The sequence below is a fragment of the Aotus nancymaae genome, unplaced genomic scaffold, assembly GCF_030222135.1.
Source record: "Aotus nancymaae isolate 86718 unplaced genomic scaffold, 86718_ANA_hifiasm-v0.15.2.pri h1tg000057l, whole genome shotgun sequence".
Classification (NCBI taxonomy): Eukaryota; Metazoa; Chordata; class Mammalia; order Primates; family Aotidae; genus Aotus; species Aotus nancymaae.
The window spans coordinates 34,911,500-34,936,381 of NW_026988471.1; positions in this window are offsets into that span (position 1 = coordinate 34,911,500).

Sequence of the window (24,882 nt, forward strand, 5' to 3'; positions counted from 1 at the left end):
TAGTGAGGTAAATTAGTTCAACCATTGTGGAAGACAGTGTGGTGATTCCTCAAAGATCAAAACCAGAAATACCATTTGACCCAGCAATTCCATTAATGGTTATATACCCAAAGGAATATAAATTGTTCTGCTCTAAAGACACATGTACATGTATGTTTAATGCAACATTATTACAATAGAAAAGACAGGGAACCAACCTAAATGCCCATCAATGATGGACTGGATAAAGAAAATGTGGTATATATACACCACAGAATACTTGCAGCCATAAAAAAGAATGAGATCATGTCATTTGCAAGAACATAGATGAAGTTGGAAGCCGTCTTTCTAAGCAAACTAACATAGGAACAGAAAACCAAATACTGCATGTTCTCACTCATAAGTGGCAGTTGAGCAATGAGGACACATGGACACAGGTAGGGGAACAACACACACTGGGGCCTTTAAAGTGGGAAGGGGGAAAGGGGAGGGAGAGGATTAGGACAAATACCTAATGCACATGAGGCTTAAAACCTAGAGGATGTGTTGATAGGTGCAGCAAACCACCATGGCCAATGTATACCTACGTAACACACCTGCACACTCTACACATGTATCCGCAAACTTAAAGTAAAATAAAATAAAATAAAGAAATACAAATCTAATCATGTCACTCCCCAGCTTTTAACTCTTTAATATGGGTTTCCTATGCCTTTGAGAAAAGAGAAAATGTTTGAACAAGACCTCAAAGCTGTCCATAATTGCATCAGCTTAGGTCTTCAGACACATTTCTGCTATTTCTATATACTCAACCTACATCTGCAGGCTCCAGATGGTTTTCTCTGTCCTATAACCAGCCTCCCACTATCTCCTGCTACCTGAACCTAGAAACACCTCATCTCATGCACTTTGACTGATGAACTTCTACTCACCCTTCAGGTCTCAGTGGAAATGTCACCTCCTCAATGAAGCCCTCTCTGATACATAACCATGGTTAGATCATCTGTTCACTAGAGTATCCTCATCATATCACATATCACACTTATTCCCCAGTAATTACTCCTGTAGAGGTTTGTTTTCTCAAAAGAATTGTATGAAGTCAAGGATCCTGTCTACTTTACACCATCTATGCCTCACACAGTGACAAGTGCACAGCAAGAGGTCAATAAAAATTTGCTAAATGGAGGAATCAATTACTGCATCTATAATAACAAACTAGATCCTATTAATATTAGGTTGTCCTTTTACAATTAGAAACATCATGAACTGATTTTAATGCATTCCATTAGTGTCAGTATACTAATATGTGATACTATACGGTGTAATTGTTGAGGACAGAGTTTAGAGGAAGCCTGTCCTCTTTCAAATCCAACCTCTCCCCTACTCACCGTGTGCTTTAAGCAGCTACTACCTTTCCTGCACTTTTATTTCCTCATCTGTCATATATTGTGTTGAAGATTAAATAAGACAGTATGTGTAAATCAGAATCATGCCTCGCACAACTTACACATCATATAAGTGAAAGTTATTATTATCATCATTGTGATATTTTTATTTAAACAAGATCCTTGCCTCACCTCCCTTGATCACTAGGAACAGATTTGGAAGATAAAATGTTTTAGGAAGGAGACAGAACAGTCAACAAGATGGCCCAGTATAAACCTGCTCTCTGGGCACGGTTTTGAACAGCACCTCCTTGTGATATCGATAGTATCTCAATGCTGTCTATCTCAAAGTTACCCTCAGTAGAGGATACGTTGTCATGTCAAACCTAAGCAGAGGAAACTGCAGAGCCTCTGCATGTGTTGTGTGCATGATCTCCACTCTGGCCCTATAGCCAGAAACCCTAATCCCTCCCTTGCAGGAATAAGGCTCACCATAGCAACATATACTGAGACTTCCCACTCACATCTGGGGATCATGCATTGCTCCAGGATGTGCATGACTCCTCCCAAGTGTCACATTTGTTCTAAATGGAACTTAAGTCACAGGAGGAGAAATAATACAGAAAGTGGCCAGCTTAGCAACAGAAGTGCCTTTATGAGTTACAGGCCCTATAATCTGTTCTCTTTTGATGCCATATTGATTCCCAAATGGGGACTGTCATAAGTACAATGGAAATGTACAACAGACCATGTTCTTAAAGGTGTATTTAAAAATACTGGCACAATGTTTAATGCATTAACAAAAGATATTTGCATTATTTAAATGGCCCAAAAAAAGTTGAATAGTAAGATTTAGAAAGTGGTTAAAAATTGACCTGTAAGATAGAAGTTTAGCAATTTTTTGGGTTTTAGAAACTTATGACAGACCGGGCGTGGTGACTCATGCCTGTAATCCCAGCAATTTGGAAGGCCAAGACAGGCAGATCACCTGAGGTTGGGAGTTCAAAACCAGCCTGACCAACATGGAGAAACCCTGTCTCTACCAAAAATACAAAAATTAGCCGGGCGTGGTGACACATGCCTGTAATCCCAGCTACTCAGGAGGCTGAGGCAGGAGAATGGCTTGAACCTGGGAGGAGGAGGTTGTGGTGAGCCTAGATCACACCATTGCACTCCAGCCTGGGCAACAGGAGCAAAACTCCATGTCAAAAAAAAAAAAAAATAAGAAAGAATGAAAGAAACTTATGACAACTGTTCTGAAGTGTAAAGAAGCTTTTCTCAAACTAGAAGATTTTAAAAACTCTTTAATATATACGTAAAATGAAAAGTACCTGGAAAATACTATATATTTCTAAAAAGAAAATCTAGGTTACTGTTTTAAATGATAGAAAAAGTATTTTTTATACTAAAAATAAGTCTTATTTAAACCTATGTAGCAAATCTACTGAATTAACAGAGAATTTGTAAGGAAGACATTCTTCTTTACTTCCAGAAAATATGAGCATAACAAACCTGGATGAGAAATTAGACATCAATCCCCCTAGACTAAATACACACACAATTTCTACCAGCAACCAAAATGTGTCATAGAATCAGAACCTGAAAAGATACTATTAATAATAAGTAAGGCAATGACTAGACCCCAAATCACTGCATCATCTAGGGATGAAGAGGAGGACTTTGGTCAAAACCCAGGCTCCTTCACTTATTAGAGGTGGACTGTCGTCAGTTTCTTAATCATATACACCTGTTTCCTCAGGTGTAATTTGGTATAAAGACATATTTACCTAAAGGGTTTTTGTGGGTACTAAGTTAGCTAATATTTTTAAAGTGCTATACAATGCCTAGTACATGATAAGCCTTCATGATAAGCCTTCAATAAATGTTAGCTACAACTATATTTATCAAATTAACTTCCACTGTACTCTAAGTAGTGCTTTCCTATATGCCAGTGAACATGGGCATCATTCCTGCAATTGTTTGAGATTTGAGTTTACTTGCACTTATGCCAAGAAGGAGCTTTAGCTTCAGAGTTAACAAAACCTGAGAATCAATTCCAGCTTCTTCATTTGCAGGTAGTGAAACTTTAGATGAACAGTTTTAATTCCCTTTGCTTCAGTTTCCTCATCTTTAAAATGGAATAAGACCTGACTTGTTGGATTGTAATAAATGTTTAGTGAAATCATCTGTGTAAAGTGCCAAACACAAAATGATGTTTCATAATCAGCAACAATATTATAGGAACTAAGAATAAGGACAACTATACCACTGATATTTTACTGGGATATATTAAAATGAAAATTCAAGGCCAGGCGTGGTGGTTCATGCCTGTAATCCCAACACTTTGGGAGTCAGAGGTGGAAGGATCACTTGAGGCCAAGAGTTTGAGACCAGCCTGGCCAACATGGTGAAACCTCAGCTTTTCTAAAAATAAAAAAAAAAATAGCTAGGTGTGGTGGCACACACCTGTGGTCCCAGCTACTCAGGAGGCTGAGGCATGAGAATCTCTTGAACCCGGTAAGCGGAGGTCGCAGGTGGAGGTTGTAGTGAGCCAAGATCGTACCACTGCCTTCCAGCCTGGGGGACAGAGCAAGATCCTATCTCAAAAAAAAAAAAAAAGAAAGAAAAGAAATTCAGGCAAATAGTGTTTCAAATTCACACCAGTTCAGAAAGCAGAGGAAAATTCCTAGTGAAGTGATTCTATGTCGCCCTTCTTAATAATTGGGCGAGTCTGGTGTGCTAATTATAAAATATTTTAATACCTGAAAAAAAATAGTATTTTGTGGTTTTTTTGGCAACATATAAAAAAAGCCTTACTTGGTACGATTTGCTATAATGGAATATTTCTCAGAAGAAGCTAACTTTATCCACTACAGAATACTTTTTGATGTCATTAACCTACAGAAATTATTTTGGGAAAGTAATAGAAAAGTACCCAAAGGGTGAAATGACAAGAAGCTTTCTTTTGCTTCTAAAGGCTACATTGATTAATGTAGCAAACAAAAGTCCCCTGGAATCCAGGGAGTAAGTAGTCAGAGAGCACCTGAAACAAAGGCCCTCAAAAAGTCTTCAGATCCCTTATATTAATCACATTAATACTGACTCTCAGAAGACACTGTATAATTATCAAATAATGTGACTTCTCTGCAAAACTATAAAATCTATAGCTCTAAAAATCTAAGTAATATAAATCATGATCAACATGCTCCCTGTTGACTCTGGAGAAAATAGTTTAATAAAAAGAATATTATACTTGTACTCATGACAATAAGTTCAAAACTCTACTCTGCCACATACAGATACATAGACACTGTGGCTAACCCACCTGCCTAAGTCTCAGCTTCCTCCTCTGTGAAATAAGAATCCACTGACTTCAGCACATTGTTGTGAAGATTGAATGAAACAGTACATTCATTGCTGACTCAAAATAAAATCTACAAATACACTAATTCAACTAATCATTAAATCAATTTGATTACTTTTAACATTAAATGAATATCATTATAATAGTTAATATTTATTATTTATTTACTATGTACCAGATGCTAGGTTAAACATTTTATATTAATTATCTCATGTTTTCTCACAACAAGTCCATAAAAACTGTTCTACTATAATCTCTTTTTCTCATTTTAGGAAAAGAAGATTTAGAGAGGCTAAGTAACCAGTCTATAGTTACACAAGAGCTAAGTGTCCAAACCAAGGTATGACAGATTTTTCTCATACCAATGCCTTTATGCTTCCAAATTATTAGTTTTTAAATTATTTCTTAATAGCAGAATACTTTCTTTAAATGAAATACTTTGTAAAGGCTAAACACATATCACAAATAAAGACTGACCTACTTGGATTCAATCAGGGATAGAGAATTCTACTCTCACTATGGCCTTAGACACACTTCAGAGGAACACTGGAACTCAAAAAACACAGTGCTCCACAAAACACATTATTACTATGATGATCACATCTTTTTCACATTTACGATTTTGACAGTTTGAAACCCACTGGAAAGATCTATGACAAGTAATAATTTATCATGTTTCTAAGGCATTAATTTGAATTTTGCATGGTAAAACTGTCGGGAGCTGACTTAGTTGGTAAGTGAGCTTTTTTAGAGTGTAAGAATATGCACAGGTTATGCGTGATTCATGATGCACATGTGATTTGGGAGAAAGCCAGGAGCCTACATAAACATTTCCTAATTCATGAATTAGAGGCCTTTGAAACAATTTAGGGCATACTATTAGCAAAATGTCTACTTCCTACAATACCTGGTTACTGCAAATCAGTAGAATATGTCTTTCTTTAAAAATTTTTACAGATACATGATATTTGTACATATTAATGGTATACATGTGATATTTTGATAAATATGAACAATGTGTAATTAATCAGGGTATTCAGGATATCTATTACCTCAAACATACATTATTTATGTTGAGAATATTTCAAATCTTCTCTTCTAGCTATTTTTTTCTCCCCACCTCCCCATCCCCCACTGTCCTTCCCTTATTTTCCCCCAACAGACCCCAGTGTGTAGTGCTCCCCTCACTGTGTCCATGTGTTCTCATTGTTCAACACTTGCCTATGAGTGAGAACATGCAGTGTTTGATTTTGCATTCTTGTGTCAGTTTGCTGAGAATGATGGTTTCCAGGTTCATCCAAGTCCCTATAAAGGATGCAAACTCATCGTTTTTGATGGCTGCATAATATTCCATGGTGTATATGTGCCACATTTTCCCTGTTCAGTCTGTCATCAGTGGGCATTTGGGTTGGTTCCAGGCCTTTGCTATTGTAAACTGTGCTGCAATGAACATTCATATGCATGTGTCCTTATAGCAGAACAATTTATAATCCTTTGGATATATACCCAGTAATGGGATTGCTGGGTCAAATGGAATTTCTATCTAGGTCCTTGAGGAACTGCCACACTGTCTTCCACAATGGTTGAACTAATTTACACTCCCACCAACAGTGTAAAAGTGTTCCTATTTCCATCCTCTCCAACATCTGTTGTCTCCAGATTTTTTAATGATCACCATTCTAACTGGCATGAGATGGTATCTCAATGTAGTTTTGATTTGCATTTCTCTAATGACCAGTGATGATGAGCATTTTTTCATATGTTTGTTGGCCTCATGTATGGCTTCTTTTGTAAAGTATCTGTTCATATCCTTCGCCCACTTTTGAATGGGCTTGTTTGTTTTTTTCTTGTAAATCTGTTTTAGTTCTTTGTAAATTCTGGATAACAGCCTTTTGTCAGATGGGTAAGCTGCAAAAATTTTTTCCCATTCTGTTGGTTGCCAATTCACTCTAGTGACTGTTTCTTTTGCCGTGCAGAAGCTGTGGAGTTTGATTAGGTCCCATTTGTCTATTTTGGCTTTTGTTGCCAATGCTTTTGGTGTTTTGGTCATGAAGTCTTTGCCTATGCCTATGTCCTGAATGGTATTGCCTAGATTTTCTTCTAGGGTTTTTATGGTGTTAGGTCTTATGTTTAGGTCTTTAATCCATCTGGAGTTAATTTTAGTGTAAGGTGTCAGGAAGGGGTCCAGTTTCTGCTTTCTGCATATGGCTAGCCAGTTTTCCCAACACCACTTATTAAACAGGGAATCCTTTCCCCATTGCTTGTTTTTATCAGGTTTGTCAAAGATCGGATGGTTGTAGATATGTTGTGTTCCCTCCGAGGCTTCTGCTCTGTTCCATTGGTCTATATCTCTGTTTTGGTACCAGTACCATGCTGTTTTGATTACTGTAGCCTTATAGTATAGTTTGATGTCTGGTGGTGTGATGCCTCCCTCTTTGTTCTTTTTGCTTAGAACTGACTTGGCTATGCGGGCTCTCTTTTGGTTCCATATGAAGTTTAAGGTGGTTTTTTCTAGTTCTGTGAAGAAGGTCATTGGTAGCTTGATGGGGATTAGCATTGAATCTGTAAATTACTTTGGGCAGTATGGCCATTTTCACGATATTAATTCTTCCTAACCATGAACATGAAATGTTTCTCCATCTGTTTGTGTCCTCTCTTATTTCATTGAGCAGTGGTTTGTAGTTCTCCATGAAGAGGTCCTTTACGTTCCTTGTTCGTTGTATTCCTGGGTATTTTTTCTCTTTGCAGTAATTGTGAATGGCAGTTCGTTCTTGATTTGGCTCTCTTTAAGTCTGTTATTGGTGTATAGGAATGCTTGTGATTTTTGCACATTGATTTTGTATCCTGAGACTTTGCTGAAGTTGCTTATCAGTTTCAGGAGATTTTGGGCTGAGACGATCGGGTCTTCTAGATATACAATCATGTTGTCTACAAATAGAGACAATTTGATTTCCTCCTTTCCTAATTGAATACCCTTTATTTCTTTTTCTTGCCTGATTGCTCTGGCTAGAACTTCCAGTACTATATTGAATAGGAGTGGTGAGAGAGGGCATCCTTGTCTAGTGCCAGATTTCAAAGGGAATGCTTCCAGCTTTTGCCCATTCAGTATGATATTGGCTGTTGGTTTGTCGTAAATAGCTTTTATTATTTTGAAATACGTTCCATCAATACCTAGTTTATTGAGGGTTTTTAGCATAATGGGCTGTTGAATTTTGTTGAAGGCCTTCTCTGCATCAATTGAGATAATCATGTGGTTTTTGTCTTTGGTTCTGTTTATGTGAATTACATTTATAGACTTGCGTATATTGAACCAGCCTTGCAATCCCCAGGATGAATCCTACTTGATCATGGTGGATAAGCTTTTTGATGTGCTGTTGCAATTGGCTTGCCAGTATTTTATTGAAGGTTTTTGCATTTATGTTCATCATGGATATTGGCCTGTAGTTTTCTTTTCTTGTTGAGTCTCTGCAGGGTTTTGGTATCAGGATGATGTTCGTCTCATAAAATGATTTGGGAAGGATTCCCTCTTTTTGGATTATTTGGAATAGTTTCAGAAGGAATGGTACCAGCTCCTCTTTGTATGTCTGGTAGAATTCAGCTGTGAACCCATCTGGACCTGGGCTTTTTTTGGGTGGTAGGCTCTTAATTGCTGCCTCGACTTCAGACCTTGTTATTGGTCTATTCAGGGTTTCAACTTCCTCCTGGTTTAGGCTTGGAAGGAGGCAAGTGTCCAGGAATTTATCCATTTCCTCCAAGTTTTCTAGTTTATGTGCATAGAGTTGTTTGTAATAATCTCTGATGATGGTTTGAATTTCTGTGGAATCTGTGATGATATCCCCTTTATAGTTTTTTATTGCATCTATTTGGTTATTCTCTCTTTTCCTTTTTATTAATCTTGCTCATGCTCTCTCTATTTTGTTGATCTTTTCGAAAAACCAGCTCCTGGATTTATTAATTTTTTGAAGGGTTTTTTATGTCTCTATCTCCTTCAGTTCTGCTCTGATCTTAGTTATTTCTTATCTTCTGCTAGGTTTTGAGTTTTTTTTGATCTTGCTCCTCTAGCTCTTTCAATTTTGACAATAGGGTGTCAATTTTAGTTCTCTCCTTGCTTCTCATGTGGGTACTTATTGCTATATATTTCCCTCTAGAGACTGCTTTAAATGTGTCCCAGAGATTCTGGTATGTGGTGTCTTCGTTCTCGTTGGTTTTGGAGAACATCTTTATTTCTGCCTTCATTTCATTGTTTATCCAGTCAACATTCAAGAGAAAGTTGTTCAGTTACCATGAAGCTGTGCGATTCTGGGTTGGTTTCTGAATTCTGAGTTCTAACTTGATTGCACTGTGGTCTGAGAGACTGTTTGTTTTGTTTTCCGTTCTTTTGCATTTGCTGAGGAGTGATTTACTTCCAATTATGTGGTCAATTTTAGAGTAGGTGTGATGTGGTGCTGAGAAGAATGTATATTCTGTGGATTTGGGGTGGAGAGTTCTGTAAATGTCTATTAGGTTTCCTTGGTCCAGGTCTGAGTTCAAGTCCTGGATATCCTTTTTAATTTTCTGTCTTGTTGATCTGTCTAATATTGACAATGGGGTGTTAAAAATCTCACATTATTATTGTGTGGGAGTCTAAGTCTCTTTGTAAGTCATTAAGAACTTGTCTTATGTATCTGGGTGCTCCTGTATTAGGTGCATATATATTTAGGATTGTTAGCTCTTCTTGTTGCATTGATCCTTTTACCATTATGTAATGTTCTTGTCTCTTTTGATCTTTGTTACTTTAAAGTCTATTTTATCAGAGATGAGAATTGTAACTCCTGCTTTTTTTTGCTCTCCATTTGCTTGGTAAATCTTCCCCCATCCCTTTATTTTGAGCCTTTGTGTATCCTTGCATGTGACATGGGTTTCCTGGATACAGCACACTGATGGGTTTTGGCTTTTTATCCAATTTGCCAGTCTGTGTCTTTTGATTGGGGCATTTAGTCCATTTACGTTTAGGGTTAATATTGTTATGTGTGAATTTGATACTGCCATTTTGATGCTAGCTGGCTGTTTTGCCCGTTAGTTGATGCAGATTCTTCATTGTGTTGATGCTGTTTACCATTTGGTATGTTTTTGGAGTGGCTGGTACTGGTTGTTCTTTTCTATGTGTAGTGCCACTTTCAGGAACTCTTGTAAAGCAGGCCTGGTGGTGATGAAATCTCTGAGTACTTGCTTTTTTGCAAAGGATTTTATTTTTCCTTCACTTATGAAGCTTAGATTGGCTGGATATGAAATTCTGGGTTGAACGTTCTTTTCTTTAAGGATGTTGAATATCAGCCCCCACTCTCTTCTGGCTTGTAGGGTTTCTGCTGAGAGATCTGCTGTGAGTCTGATGGGCTTCCCTTTGTGGGTAACCCGACCTTTCTCTCTGGCTGCCCTTAGTATTTTCTCCTTCATTTCAATTCTGGTGAATCTGACGATTATGTGCCTTGAGGTTGCTCTTCTAGAGGAATATCTTTGTGGTGTTCTCTGTATTTCCTGGACTTGAATATAGGCCTGCCTTGCTAGGTTGGGGAAGTTTTCCTGGATAATATCCTGAAGAGTATTTTCCAGCTTGGAGTCACTCTCTTCGTCACATTCAGGTACACCTATCAAACGTAGATTAGGTCTTTTCACATAGTCCCATATTTCTTGTTGACTTTGTTCATTCTTTTTTACCCTTTTTTCTCTAATCTTGCCTTCTCGTTTTATTTCATTGAGTTGATCTTCGACCTCTGATATCCTTTCTTCTGCTTGGTCAATTCGGCTGTTGAAACTTGCGCATGCTTCGCGAAGTTCTCATGTTGCGTTTTTCAGCTCCATCAATTCACTTATATTCCTCAAGTTGTCCATTCTCATTAGCATTTCATCAAATCTTTTTTCAAGGTTATTAGTTTCTTTGCATTGGGTTAGAACATGTTCTTTTAGCTCACAGAAGTTTCTTATTACCCACCTTCTGAAGCCTGATTCTGTCATTTCATCACACTCATTCTCCATCCAGTCTTGTTCCCTTGCTGGTGAGGAGTTGTGATCCCTTTTAGGAGGAGAGGTGTTCTGGTTTCGGGTGTTTTCATCCTTTTTGCACTGGTTTCTTCCCATCTTTGTGGATTTATCCACCTGTCGTCTTTGTAGTTGCTGACTTTCTGATTGGGTCTCTGAGTGGTTGTCCTGTTTGTTGATGATGAAGTTATTTCTGTTTCTTAGTTTTCCTTCTAATAGTCTGGCCCCTCTGCTGTAGGACTGCTGAGGTCCACTCCAGGCCCTGCTTGCCTGGGGATCACCTGCAGCAGCTGCAGAACAGTAAAGGTTGCTACCAGTTTCTTCTTCTGCTTTGTCCCAGAAGGATACCTGCCAAATGTCAGTCTGAGCTCTCCTTTATGAGGTGACTCTTTGGATATACTGGGGTCAGGGAGCTGCTTGAGGAGACAGTCTGTCCTTTATAGTAGCTCAAGTGCTAAGCTGTGAGCTCTGTTGTTCAGAGCTGCTGGGCAGGTATATTTAAGTCTGCTGCAGCAGAACTCATAAACCCCTTTTTTCCCCAGGTGTTCCGTCCTGGGCAGTTAGGGCTTTATTTATGAGTTTCCGCTGTGCTGCTGCCTTTTTTTTTTTCCAGGGCTGCCCTTCCCAGCAAGGAGGCAGCCTAGTCACTGTCTGCCTGCAGAGGCTTCACTGAGCTGCTGTGGGCTCCGCCCAGTTGCCGTGTGAACTTCCCTGCAGTCCTGTTTATATGGGTGTAGTTAGAACTGCCTCAGCAATGGTGGCCCGCCTCTGTAATGATGGACTCTCTCTGTAATGGTGGGTTGCCTCAGCAACGGCAGACTGCCTGTAATGACGGACTCTCTCTGTAATGGTGGGTTGCCTCAGCAATGGCAGGCTGCCTCAGCAATGGAGGACTGCCTCCATAGTGGTGGAGTGCTTCGGTAATGGTGGACACCCCTCCCCCACAGAGCTGGACCATCCTGGGTTCAGCTGTGCTTGCTGTGAAACTCTCAACCCAGAGCATTTCCAATTGCTGTCTTTTTGTTTTGTTTTTGTTTTTCTTTTGTAGGGGTGGGACCAGCCAGGCCTGATCACCTGGCTCCCTGCCTCAGAGCCTTTTGATTTTTAGTTGAACGGTCGGCTCTCTCCCAGGTGTTCTGGTTGCCTGTTGAAAAGGCGCCGGGATCTGTGTGATTTCCCATGCGGCAATCCACTGCACCAGCTGAAACAGTGGCTCTGAGATTCGTGGCGCTTTTTTGCCCAGGAATCTCCTGGCCTGCCTCCCTGTTTCAGTACCCCCCCCCTTTTTTTTAATCAGATGAATGAGCGACTCTGCTTTCCCGGAGCTTCCCAGAGCTCCCCTTGCTGGCTAAGAGGGGACCCAGTCCCTTTTACTGTTCCAGTCCCTTTTACTCTGCACCAGTCCCTTTTACTCTGCACCGGCCAAAACAGCTGCACTGGCGACCCATGGGGCTCCTCTGCCTGGGAATCTCCTGTTCTGTGGGCAATAAAAATCCATCTGGAAATGTGGCATCCACTCACCCTCTGTGCTTTCACTGGGAGCTGCAATCCTGAGCTTCTCCTAACTGGCCATCTTGGATCTCTTCTAGCTATTTTAAAATACATAATATAGAGAGGGGAGATCCAAGATGGCCAATTAGACACAACTCCAGTGCACAATACCAAGCAAGTGAGACACAGAAATCCAGAGATCTCCTAGTTCCAACCGAGGTACCAGGTACATTTCAACGGGTCTGGTCCCATGGTAAGCAAAGCCCACTCAGGGTAGACTGAGACACTCCTCTGGCACTCTGGTCCAGATACAGTGCTTCCCCCAAAGCCTCAGCAATACACAGAACAGGGGATCTTTGCCAGTCAAGCACCGGGAATTACAAGCGCGGAGTTGAATAAGAGCCTGCGGCCTAAGCTATCACCCCCTCCCCCTACCTGGAGAGAGAGGGAGCTGTAAGTGGGAGCAGCTGGGCAGGCCCCTACCCCATGACCAGAGAAAGAGAAAGCTGAAAGGGGGAGATGGCCAGGTGTGGCTGGGTGGGTCCCTACCCTCCCCCACAAACCCCAGAGGGCTGAAGCTCTAACTCTACTGGGTTGTGCAGCCAGTGCCACAGTCTGAGATGAATCCTGAATGATCCAGCCCAGTGGAGGAAGGGTAAAACCCACCACTAGAGGGGTAGGACTGCGCTACATGTTTTAACAAAAAACATAGGAAGCCTAAGTAGCAACTGGATGGTGTTCTTGACAACCCAGCAGTGCCTACGAGGCGGGCCTAATCTCCCAGTATAAACAAAAGGGACACAGGAAGCTTCCCTAGCAACCTGAAGGAGTCCCTAGAAACCCAGTAGCGCCCCCACAGGCAGACAAGTGACACCACAGCCAGGTAAATCCACAAAGATGGGAAATAAACAGCACAAAAATGATGAAATCATCAAAGACCAGAACACCTCTTTTCCTTCAAGGGATCACCACTCCTCAACAACACAGAATCACAACTCAACCAAGGAGTGCAACGAATTGACAGAAACAGGCTTCAGAAAGTGGATAATAACAAACTTTTCTGAGCTAAAGGAACACATTCTAACTCAATGCAAAGAAACTAAAAACCTTGGAAAAAAGTCAGACAAAATGCTAACTAGAATAACCAGCTTAGAGAAGAACATAAACGACTTCATGGAATTGAAAAACACAGCACAAGAACTACATGAAGCAAACACAAGTTTTAATAGCCAAATCGATCAAGCAGAAGAAAGGGTATCAGAGATTGAAGATCAACTCAATGAAATAAAAAGAGAAAGCAAGACAAGAGAAAAAAGAGTGAAAAGAAATGAACAAAGCCTCCAAGAAATATGGGATTATGTGAAAAGACCTAATCTATGCTTGATCAGTGTACCTGAATATGATGGGAGAATGAATCCAAGCTGGAAAACATGCTCCAGGATATTATCCAGGAGAACTTCCCAAGCCTAGCAAGGCAGTCCAAATTTCAAATTCAAGAAATACAGAGAACTCCACAAAGATATTCCTCAAGAAGAGCAACCTCAAGGCACATAACCATCAGATTCACCAGGGTCAAAATTAAGGAAAAAATGCTAATGGCAGCCAGAGAGAAAGGTCAGGTCACCCACAGAGGGAAGCCAATCAGATTCACAGCAGATGTCTCAGCAGAAACCCTACAAGCCAGAAGAGAGTAGGGGCCAATATTCAACATCCTTAAAGAAAAGAACTTGCAACCCAGAATCTCATATCCAGCCAAACTAAGCTTCGTAAGTGAAGGAGAAATAAAATCCTTTACAGACAAGCAATTAGAGATTTTGTCACCACAAGACTTGTTTTATAAGAGCTCCTGAAAGAAATACTAAGCACAGAAAGGAACAAGTACCACTCACTGCAAAAGCAAACCAGTTGGCAAAGACCAAAAATGCAATGAAGGAAATGAGTCAATTAATGGGAAAGAAAACCAGCCAGTAACAAAATGGCAGGATCAAATTCACACATAACAATATTAACATTGAATGTAAATGGCCTAAACACCCCAATCAAAAGACACAGACTGGCAAACTGGATAAAAAGTCAGAACCCATCGATGGGCTGTATTCAGGAAACCCATCTCACATACAAAGACACACATAGATTCAAAATAAAGGGATGGAAGAAGATTTACCAAGCAAATAGAGAACAAAAAAAGCAGAGGTTGCAAACCTACTCTCTGATAAAATGGACTTCAAACCAACAAAGACCAAGAGACAAAGAAGGACACTACACAATGGTAAAAGGATCAATCCAACAGGAACAGCTAACTCTCCTAAATATACATGCATCCAACACAGAGCACCCAGATACATAAAGCAAGTTCTTAATGACATAAAATGAGATTTAGAATCCCACACAATTATAGTGGGAGACTTCAACACTCCACTGTCAATATTAGACAGATCAATGAGACAGAAAATTAACAAGGATATCCAGGACTTGAATGCAGAGCTGGACCAAGCAGACCTAATAGACATGTACAGAATGCTCCATTCCAAATCTAAAGAATGTGCATTTTTCTCAGCACCATATTGCACTTACTCTAAAATTGACCACATCATTGGAAGCAAATCACTCCTCAGCAAATGCAAAAGAACAGAAATCATAACAAACAGTCTATCAGACCACAGCACAATCAGACAAGAACTCAGGATCAAGAAACACACTCAAACCCGCACAACCACTTGGAAACTGAACAACTTGTTTCTGAGTGTTGACTGAATAAACAATGAAATGAAGGCAGAAATAAAGATGTCCTTCAAAACCAACCAGAATGATGACACAACTTACCAGAATCTCTGGGACACATTTAAAGGAGTGTCAAGAGGGAAATTTATAGCAATAAATGCCCACCAGAGAAGTGAGGAAAGATCTAAAATCGACACCCTATCATCAAACTTGAAAGAACTAGAGGAGCAAGATCAAAAAAACTCAAAAGCTAGCAGAAGACAAGAAATACCTAAGATCAGAATAGAACTGAAGGAGATAGAGACATAAAAAACCCTTCAAAAAAAAACAATAAATCCAGGAACTGGTTTTTTGAAAAGATGAACAAAATAGACAGACCACTAGCCAGATTAATAAAAAAGAAAAAGGAGAAGTATCAAATAGATGCAATAAAAAACAATAAAGGGGATATCACCACTGATCCCACAGAAATACAAACTACCATCAGAGTTACTACAAACAGCTCAACTCACATAAACCAGTAAACCAGGAAGAAATGGATAAATTACTAGACATTTGTATTCTACCAAGACTAAACGAGCAGGAAGTTGAAACCCTGAACAGACCAATAACAAGGGCTGAAGTAGAGGCAACAGTGAACAGCCTACCAACCAAAAAATGTCCAGGTCCAGACGGGTTCACAGCCGAATTCTATCAGATGTACAAAGAGGAGCTGGTTCCATTCCTTCTGAAACTGTATCAAACAATACAAAAGGAGGGAATCCTCCCTAACTCATTTTATGAGACCAAATTCATCCTGATACCAAAACCAGGCAGAGACTCAACTAAAAAAGAAAACTTCAGGCCAATATCCATGATGAACATTGAAGCAAAAATCTTCAGTAAAATACTGGCAAACAGATTGCAACAGCACATCAAGAAGCTTATCCATCACGATCAAGTAGGCTTCATCCCGGGGATGCAAGGCTGGTTCAACATACACAAATCCATAAATGTAATCCATCACATAAATGGAACCAAAGACAAAAACCACATGATTATCTCAATGGATGCAGAGAAGGCCTTTGATAAAATTCAACAGCACTTCATGTTAAAAACTCTCAATAAACTAGGTATTGACGGAACGTATCATAAAATGATAAAAGCTATATATGACAAACCTACAGCCAATATCATACTGAACAGGCAAAAGCTGGAAGAATTCCCTTTGAAATCAGGCACTAGACAAGGATGCCCTCTCTCACCACTCCTATTCAACACAGAATTGGAAGTTCTAGCCAGAGCAATCAGGCAAGAAAAAGAAAGAAAGTGTATTCGATTAGGAAAGGAGGAAATCAAACTGTCTCTATTTTGCAGATGACATGATTGTATATCTAGAAGACTCCATCATCTCAGCCTAAAATCTTCTCAGACTGATAATCAACTTCAGCAAAGTCTCAGGATACAAAATCAATGGCAGAAATCACAAGCATTCCTATATACCAATAACAGACGAACAGAGAGCCAAATCAAGAGTGAACTCTCAATCACAATTGTTACAAAGGGAATAAAATACCTAGGAATACAACTAACAAAGGATGTAAAGGACCTCTTCAAGGAGAACTACAAATCACTGCTCAAGGAAATAAGAGAGGACACAAACAGATGGAGAAACATTCCATGCTCATGGTTAGGAAGAAACAATATCATGAAAATGGCCATACTGCCCAAAGTAATCTATAGATTCAACGCTATCCCTATCAAGCTACCAATGACCTTCTTCATGGAACTGGAAAAAACTACTTTAAACTTCATATGGAATCACCAAAGACCCCACGTAGCCAAGGCAATCCTAAGCAAAAAGAACAAAGCTGGAGGCATCACACTGCCAGACTTTAAACTATACTACAAGCCTACAATAATCAAAACAGCATGGTACTGGTAACAAAACAGAGATATAGACCAATAGAACAGAACAAAGACCCCAGAAGAAACACCACACATCTACAACCATCTGATCCTTGACAAACCCGGCAAAAACAAGGAATGGATGGAAAAAGGACTCCATGTTTAATAAATGGTGTTGGGAAAACTGGCTAGCAATGTGCAGAAAGCAGAAACTGGACCCCTACCTGTCACCTTACACTAAAATTAACTCCAGATGGATCAAAGATTTAAACATAAAAACACTAGAAGAAAATGTAGGCAAAACCATCCAGGACATAGGCATAGGCAAGGACTTCAAGACTAAAACACCAAAAACAATGGCAATAACAGCCAATGTAGACAAATGGATCTAATTAAACTCCAGCGCTTCTGTAGAGCAAAAGAACATCATTAGAGTGAATCGGCAACCAACAGAATGGGAAAAAATTTTTGCAATCTACCCATCTGACCAAGGGCTAACATCCAGAATCGACAAAGAACTAAAACAGATACACAAGAAAAGAACAACCCCATTCAAAAGTGAGCAAAGGATTACGAACAGACACTTTTCAAAAGAAGACATATATGAGGCCAACAAACATATGAAAAAATGCTCATCATCACTGGTCATTAGAGAAATGCAAATCAAAACCACACTGTGATATCATCTCATGCCAGTTAGAATGGCGATCATTAAAAAATCTGGAGACCCAGATGCTGGAGAGGATGTGGAGAAATAGGAACACTCTTACACAGTTGGTGGGAGTGTAAATTAGTTCAACCATTGTGGAAGACAGTGTGGCAATTTCTCAAGGATCTAGAAATAGAAATTCCATTTGACCCAGCAATCCCATTATTGGGTATATACCCAAAGAACTATAAATCGTTCTACTATAAAGACACACGCACACGTATGTTCATTGCAGCCCTGTGTACAATAGCAAAGACCTGGAACCAACCCAAATGCCCCTCGATGATAGACTGGACAAAGAAAATGTGGTACATATACACCATGGAATACTATGCAGCCCTAAAAAACAATGAGATCGTGTCCTTTTTAGGGACTTGGATAAATCCAGAAACCATCATTCTCAGCAAACTGACACAAGAACAGAAAGCCAAACACCGCATGTTCTCACTCATAGGTGGGTGTTGAACAACGAGAACACATGGACTCAGGGAGAGGAGCATCAGACACTGGGGGCAGTTGGAGGGGGTAGGGGAGAGACAGCAGGGGATGGGGAGGGAGGTGAGGATGGGGAGGGATAACATGGGGAGACATGCCAGATATAATATGCACCTAAAGTAAAATAAATAAATTTTAAAAATACATAATATATTGCTGTTAACCGTAGTCACCCTACTGTGCTATTAAACAGAATTATTCCTTCTATATAACCATATGATTTTACCCATTCACCAACCTGTCTTCATGTCTCCAGTCCCCACATCATTCCCAGCCTCTAGGAAGTATAATTCTACTCTCTACCTCTATAAGGTAAACATTTTTAGCTCCCACAAATGAATGAGAACTTGAGATATTTGTCTTTCTGTGCCTGGCTTATTTCACTTAACATAATAACCTTCAGTTCCATCCACGTTGCTGCAAATAACAGGATTTCATTCTTTTCATGGCTGAATAGTATTCTATTGCATATATATACCAAAATTTCTTTATCCATTCATCCACTGACTGACATTTAGGTTGACCTCATATCTTGGCTATTGTGAATATTGCTGCAATAAACATGGAGGTGCAACTATCACTTTGATATATTGATCTCCTTTCCTTTGGATAAAACCCAGCAGTAAGATTGCTGGATCATATGGTAGTTCTATTTTGGTTTCTTGAGAAATTTCTATACTGTTTCCCATAATGGTGGTACAAATTTACATTCCCATCAACAGTGTAGGAGAGTTCATTTTACTCCACATCCTTGCCAGCATTTGTTATTTTTTATCTTTTTTGTAATAGCCATTCTAACTGAGGTAAAATAGCATCTCATTGTGGTTTTGATTTGCATTTCTCTAATGATTAGTGATGTTAAGTGCTTTTTCATATACCTGTTGGCCATGTGTATGTCTTATTTTAAGAAATGTCTATTCAGATCCTTTGTCCACTTTTGAATGGGATTATTATTATTATTATTATTATTATTGTTTTACTGTTAAGTTCCCTGTACCTTCTGGATATCAGTGTCTTGTTAAATGAATAGTTTTCAAATATTATCTCCTATTTTACAGGTTGTCTCTTTACTCTGTTGCTTGTTTCCCTTGCTGTGGAGTTTTTTAGTTTACTACAATAAACTACATTGAAACTAAAAAACATCCAAGACATTATCATATCATATTGGAATTTACAATAGTAAAGACGTGTAAATTTTGAGTTAAGTCACAGATGAATTCCAGGATTCAGAAAACAAAAACTTCAAAAAAACAGAAAAATGTAATTTCATGACTAAAGAATTTATAAGTGAAAATATTTACAAAAAATGAAAATGTTTTCACTATTCTTTATATATCATCACTCTAAATATGAATAATATAATGAAGAATAAAAGAGTAAGATATTAAAAAGGAAACCTATCCAGTGAATACTGACAACTCTTTGATGAACTCAGTTTCAAACAGTATGTTCAAAAATATAGGTTTATATAAATCAGTGGACACCTAGTCCTTTAGACAGCTTGATTCCTTTATGAAGAATTGTTGTTGTTGTTGTTAGTCCTGAGTTTCTTGTAGCCCAACAATAAAATAATTTTAAATTAACTACAAATCAGATAGAAAACATTGAAAATCTTCCTGATTTTTCTTTCAGTTTTGAGAGGAGAGGTGAAAAAGCTTGGTTTCTTGAAGAATATTACTTGATCCACTACTAAATATATTTTTGTTGTGGTTTGTAGCTGCTGAGAGTTGCTTACTTTCTTTTTTCCTTCATGTTTTTGCTTTCTTTCTAACACCAAAGGCATTCCAGTATTCCCTTTGTTGGATGTAAGTACTTTGTTTCTTACCACCACATGTCTCTGACATCAAAGCTGAGCAATAACATGGTTTTGAGGTTGATTTTCCTCCAAAGCAAAGGCAGGTGCAGAGATGGAAGTATGTTTGCATCAATATGTATTTTACTAAGCTTCTATTACGTAGCTTAGTTACGTAACTCAGTAGGTTTAAGGTTTGATACTAAACAGTAAAAGACATTAAAAGATAGACAACACCTAGAAATCAGTTCTACAGTAGTTGAGCCTTTCATAAATTCACATCTCTGGATTATATTTTAGACCCTACCATCACCTTACCTTGTATAGAGAGTGTTAATGAGAAATGTTCATTGCATTTTCTTCTGCATTTTATAAACGTGCTGTCAATGACATTTTACTTTTTTATCATTCCATGACTCCTTTTGGAGTCCCCACATAAAAAACATCTTAGTACCAGCCAGGCGTGGTGGCTCATGCCTGTAATCCCAGCACTTTGGGAGGCTGAGGTGGACAGATTATGAGGTCAAGAGTTCGAGACCAGCCTGACGAACATGGTGAAACCCCATCACTGCTAAAAATACAAAAATTGGCTGGGCGTGGTGGCATGTGCTTGTAATCCCAGCTACTCAAGAGACTGAGGAAGGAGAATCGCTTGAACCCAGGAGGCAGAGGTTGCAGTGAGCCAAGACTGTGCCATTGCACTCCAGCCTGGGTGACAGAGCAAGGCTCCCTCTCAAAAAAAAAGTTATATATACACACACACACACACATATACATACATACATATATATATACACACACACGTATATATATGCACACACACACATATATATACATATATATACACACACATATCTTAGTACCTAGACACATTAAGTGCCTAATGTCTAACAACAGGACAATGCATAAGTAAGTTATGATTCCAGATGACAGAGTATTATATGGCTATTAAAGTGATAATTTTGAAGACTATTTAAAAGGTGGAAAATGTGTATAACACAAGTGCCATATTTAAAACAATCACATGTATTAAAAATATATTCAAAAAAGACCAGAATGAACATTGAAATGTAAACAATATACTAGGAATAGAATTATAGGTGACTTTTCGCCTCTTAAAAAATACATTTTTTGAGAGGCAACAAAAATATAAAAGTATGATAAATGTTCTCTCTCATAACATTTGTTATTTATTCCTGATGATTCTCTTTTGGCTTTGAGAACAAGAAAGCTTAAAGCTACATATGATATTCGGTAGCAGTTGTTATGTGAGCATCTATGGCTAGCATTTGTTCTTCTGTTTCAAGACCTTGATTTTACTCCTTATCTTCTTTTTAGAAGGACTAAAAAGGAAGACAAATAAACACGTGACATCCTATCTTGAAATAGCTTGCAATATGCTTAGAGATACATTTTATATGGTTAGAGATGTTAAGAAATGCATTCTGATTAGATTGAGGCAATGAGCTGTTTGAAAGAACACCATAGCGCCCCCTTAAGTGCATCCTATAGGGGATTACATGACATTGACACATATTACTGGAGCTTATTTAGTTAAGGTGTTGTCCCCAGGTTTCTCCACTGTAAAGTTGCTACTTTTCCCTTTGTAAGTATTATATCTTCAGAGGAAGATACTTTGTGACCCTACAAACGTTCCATTTCCCTCAAACTTCCATCTACTTACTGTTAGCACCCATTAGTAGATCTCAACTATGGCAATTTTTAATTTGATTTCTACTCATTCTAATGGTAATTACTTTAATATTTATTATTTGGAATTCTTCTGTAAGGAAATTATGTTCCTTCTCCCCCACTGATATATTTATTCAGCTATTTGTTTATATAAAGATATTGTATTCTTTTGGTTATAATCTAATATTTACATGATTTATTTTGTTGCTCAAATTATTGCAGATTTAGCCAATGGGAACTCTTTGGGCTCTTGTGCCATTTAGATGTAAACCTAACCATTTTTCTTTTTTTTTTTTTTTTTTTTTTTACTTCTTTGCTTTATATCACCTCAAGATACTCCTATATACTCAATATACACCTCAAAATACATCCTGTATTTTTCCTATTCTAGCACTGGAATGGACCACTTCTCTAGGAAACTAACTATTGTTTCTTTAGTATTTAGAAACCAGGATCTGAGGAATAGGTGTGCTCATTGCTACTGGGCGTCATTGCTTCTAGGAACTCTCAGCAGACTAAGCTTCTCAGGGATACTTCCTGGCTGTAGTTATGGGCCCAGCATATTCCTTATTCCTGATCATGCACCAAGAATCCAGTCCTCCCACCACCATTCTCTTCCCCCAGCTATAAAGGGTTTTTCCAGTGTATAATAAACAACTGTGTTTGTTGCCCTTCCCCACACAGACTGGTACTTTTGTTTCAGAGGAGAAACTAATGGAAAGGGACCAGATGGGATTCTGTAGCCCTCCTGCAGCAGCTGCTTCTCTCTTTTCACAACTTCACCTTGAAGGCCACTTTCTTAGGACTCTCTCCAACCTCTTCTGTAAGTGCTCAGTAGGGTTTATGGAAACAAAGCCTGAATAGATTGTGGATCCACCCAATTTCTGTGGTTCCTAGGGGCTTCACCACCACACATTCAGCCTCTGCCAATTCCCTAATCACCCCAGTGGATTTCTTCTTACTAATGTCTACCTGTGTCTACACCAGGCAAGTCATTGTTCATTGGCCTCTCCCTTCTTATATTTTGGGACAGGTGGTTACCCTGTGACCAGTTCTCTGGCAGATTCAAAAAAAGTCGTGAATTTGCAAGTAGTCTGGCTTTGTTTTCAATTATAAGAATTGGAGAAATACTCTCTTGCTCTCTGCCTCCCTGAGCAGAAATGTGTTTTATTTGTGAAATCAGCCCTGCTGTATTTACCCAACTATTTTTGGAATAGTTTCAGTAGAAATGGTACCAGCTCTCCTTTGTATCTCTGGTAGAATTCTGCTGTAAATCTGCCTGGTCCTGGGCTTTTTTTTTCCCACTGGTAGGCCATTTATTACTGCCTCAATTTCAGAACTCATTATTGGTCTATTTGGGGATTCAATTTCTTCCTGGATCAGTCTTGGGAGGTGCATGTGTTCAGGAATTTATCCATTTCTTCTAAGTTTCTAGTTCATATTCATAGAGGTGTTTAGTATTCTCTGATGGTTGTACATCTGTGGAATCAGTGGTGACATCCCCCTTATCATTTCTGATTGTGCCTATTTGATTCTTCTCTCTGTCTTCTTTAGTAGTCTAGCTAGCAGTCTATCTATTTTATTAATTTTTTTCAAAAAACTAGCTCCTGGATTTGTAGATTTTTTGAAGGATTTTTTTTTTATGTCTCTATCTACTTCAGCTCTGCTCTGATCTTGGTTACTTCTTGTCTTCTGCTACCTTTGCATTTTGTTTGCTCTTGCTTCTCTAATTCTTTTAATTGTGATGTCAGGGTGTCAATTTGAGATATTTCCAGCTTTCTGATGTGGGCATTTAGTGCTATAAATTTCCCTCTTAACACTGCTTTAGCTGTGTCACAGAGATTCTGGTTCATTATCATTTTATTCTCATTGGTTTCTTGATTTCTGCCTTAATTTAGTTATTTACCCAGGAGTCATTTGGGAGCAGGTTGATCAATTTCCATGTAGTTGTACGGTTTTGAGTGAATTTCTAAGTATTGAGTTCTAATTTGAATGTACTGTGGTCTGAGAGACTGTTTCTGATTATTTCAGTTCCTTTGCATTTGCTGAAGAGTGTTTTACTTCCAATTAACAGTTTTAGAGTAAGTGCCATGTGGCAATGAGAAGAATGTATATTCTGTTATTTTTGAGTGGAGAGTTCTGTAGATATCAGCTTTGCTTTATCCAGAGCTGCATTCAGGTCCTGAATATCTTTGTTAATTTTCTGTCTCAATGATCTGTCTAATAATAACAGTGGGGTTTTAAAGTTTCTGACTATTATTGTGTGTGAGTCTAAGTCTCTTTGCAGGTCTCAAAGAACTTGCTTTATGAATATGGGTGCTCCTATATTGGGTGCATATATATTTAGGATAGTTAGCTTTTCTTGTTTAACTGAAACCTTTACTGTTACTTTCTGGGTCTCCCTTCAGGGTCAGCAGCTCAACTCTTTCCCTCTGGATACAAGCAAGTCAAGCTGTGTCCTGGCTCCCTCGTCCATCTGCAAAGACGGACAGTTCTGGCTCTCTCCCTCTCTTTCCCTGGGCACAAGCACACCTGTATAGTGTCATCAGGGTAACTATACCTTTTACAGACAATAGTAGCATAGGGCCAAGTGATAGCCTTCCCACGTTATGGCTACATAGCTGTGTTTACATTATACACAGAATTGTGCACTTGTGCTACAAACTCGCTGAGTCACACAGGATGTTGACCTCAGTCTATCCTGCTTGACTACAGCACAGCCATGTTCCTTACACCTTGGTTTTTCCTTTACTTGGAGGTATCACCAATAAAGGCCGTGAAACAGCAAAGATGGCAGCCTGCTCCTTGCTCTGGGACCTCCATCCCAGGGTGGGTACTGGCCTGTTGCCGGTCAGGACACTCCTGCAGGAGGTGCATGGAGACCCTGTTGGGAGGTCTGACCCAGTCAGAGGTGAAGGGATCAGGAACCTGCTTAAAGAAGCAGTTTGGGCTGGGCGTGATGGCTCACGCCTGTAATCCCAGCACTTTGGGAGGCCGAGGCGGGTGGATCACGAGGTCAAGAGATCGAGACCATCCTGGTCAACATGGTGAAACCCCGTCTGTACTAAAAATACAAAAAATTAGCTGGGTATGGTGGCACGTGCCTGTAATCCCAGCTACTCAGGAGGCTGAGGCAGGAGAATTGCCCGAACCCAGGAGGCGGAGGTTGCGGTGAGCCGAGATCGTGCCATTGCACTCCAGCTTGGGTAACAAGAGTGAAACTCCATCTCAAAAAACAAAAAAAAAAAACAAAAACAAAAAAAAGAAGCAGTTTGGCTGCTTTTTGCTAGAGTAGATGTGCTGCACTGGGGTTAACCCTTCCCCATCCAGACCACCTGAGCTCTCCAGAGCC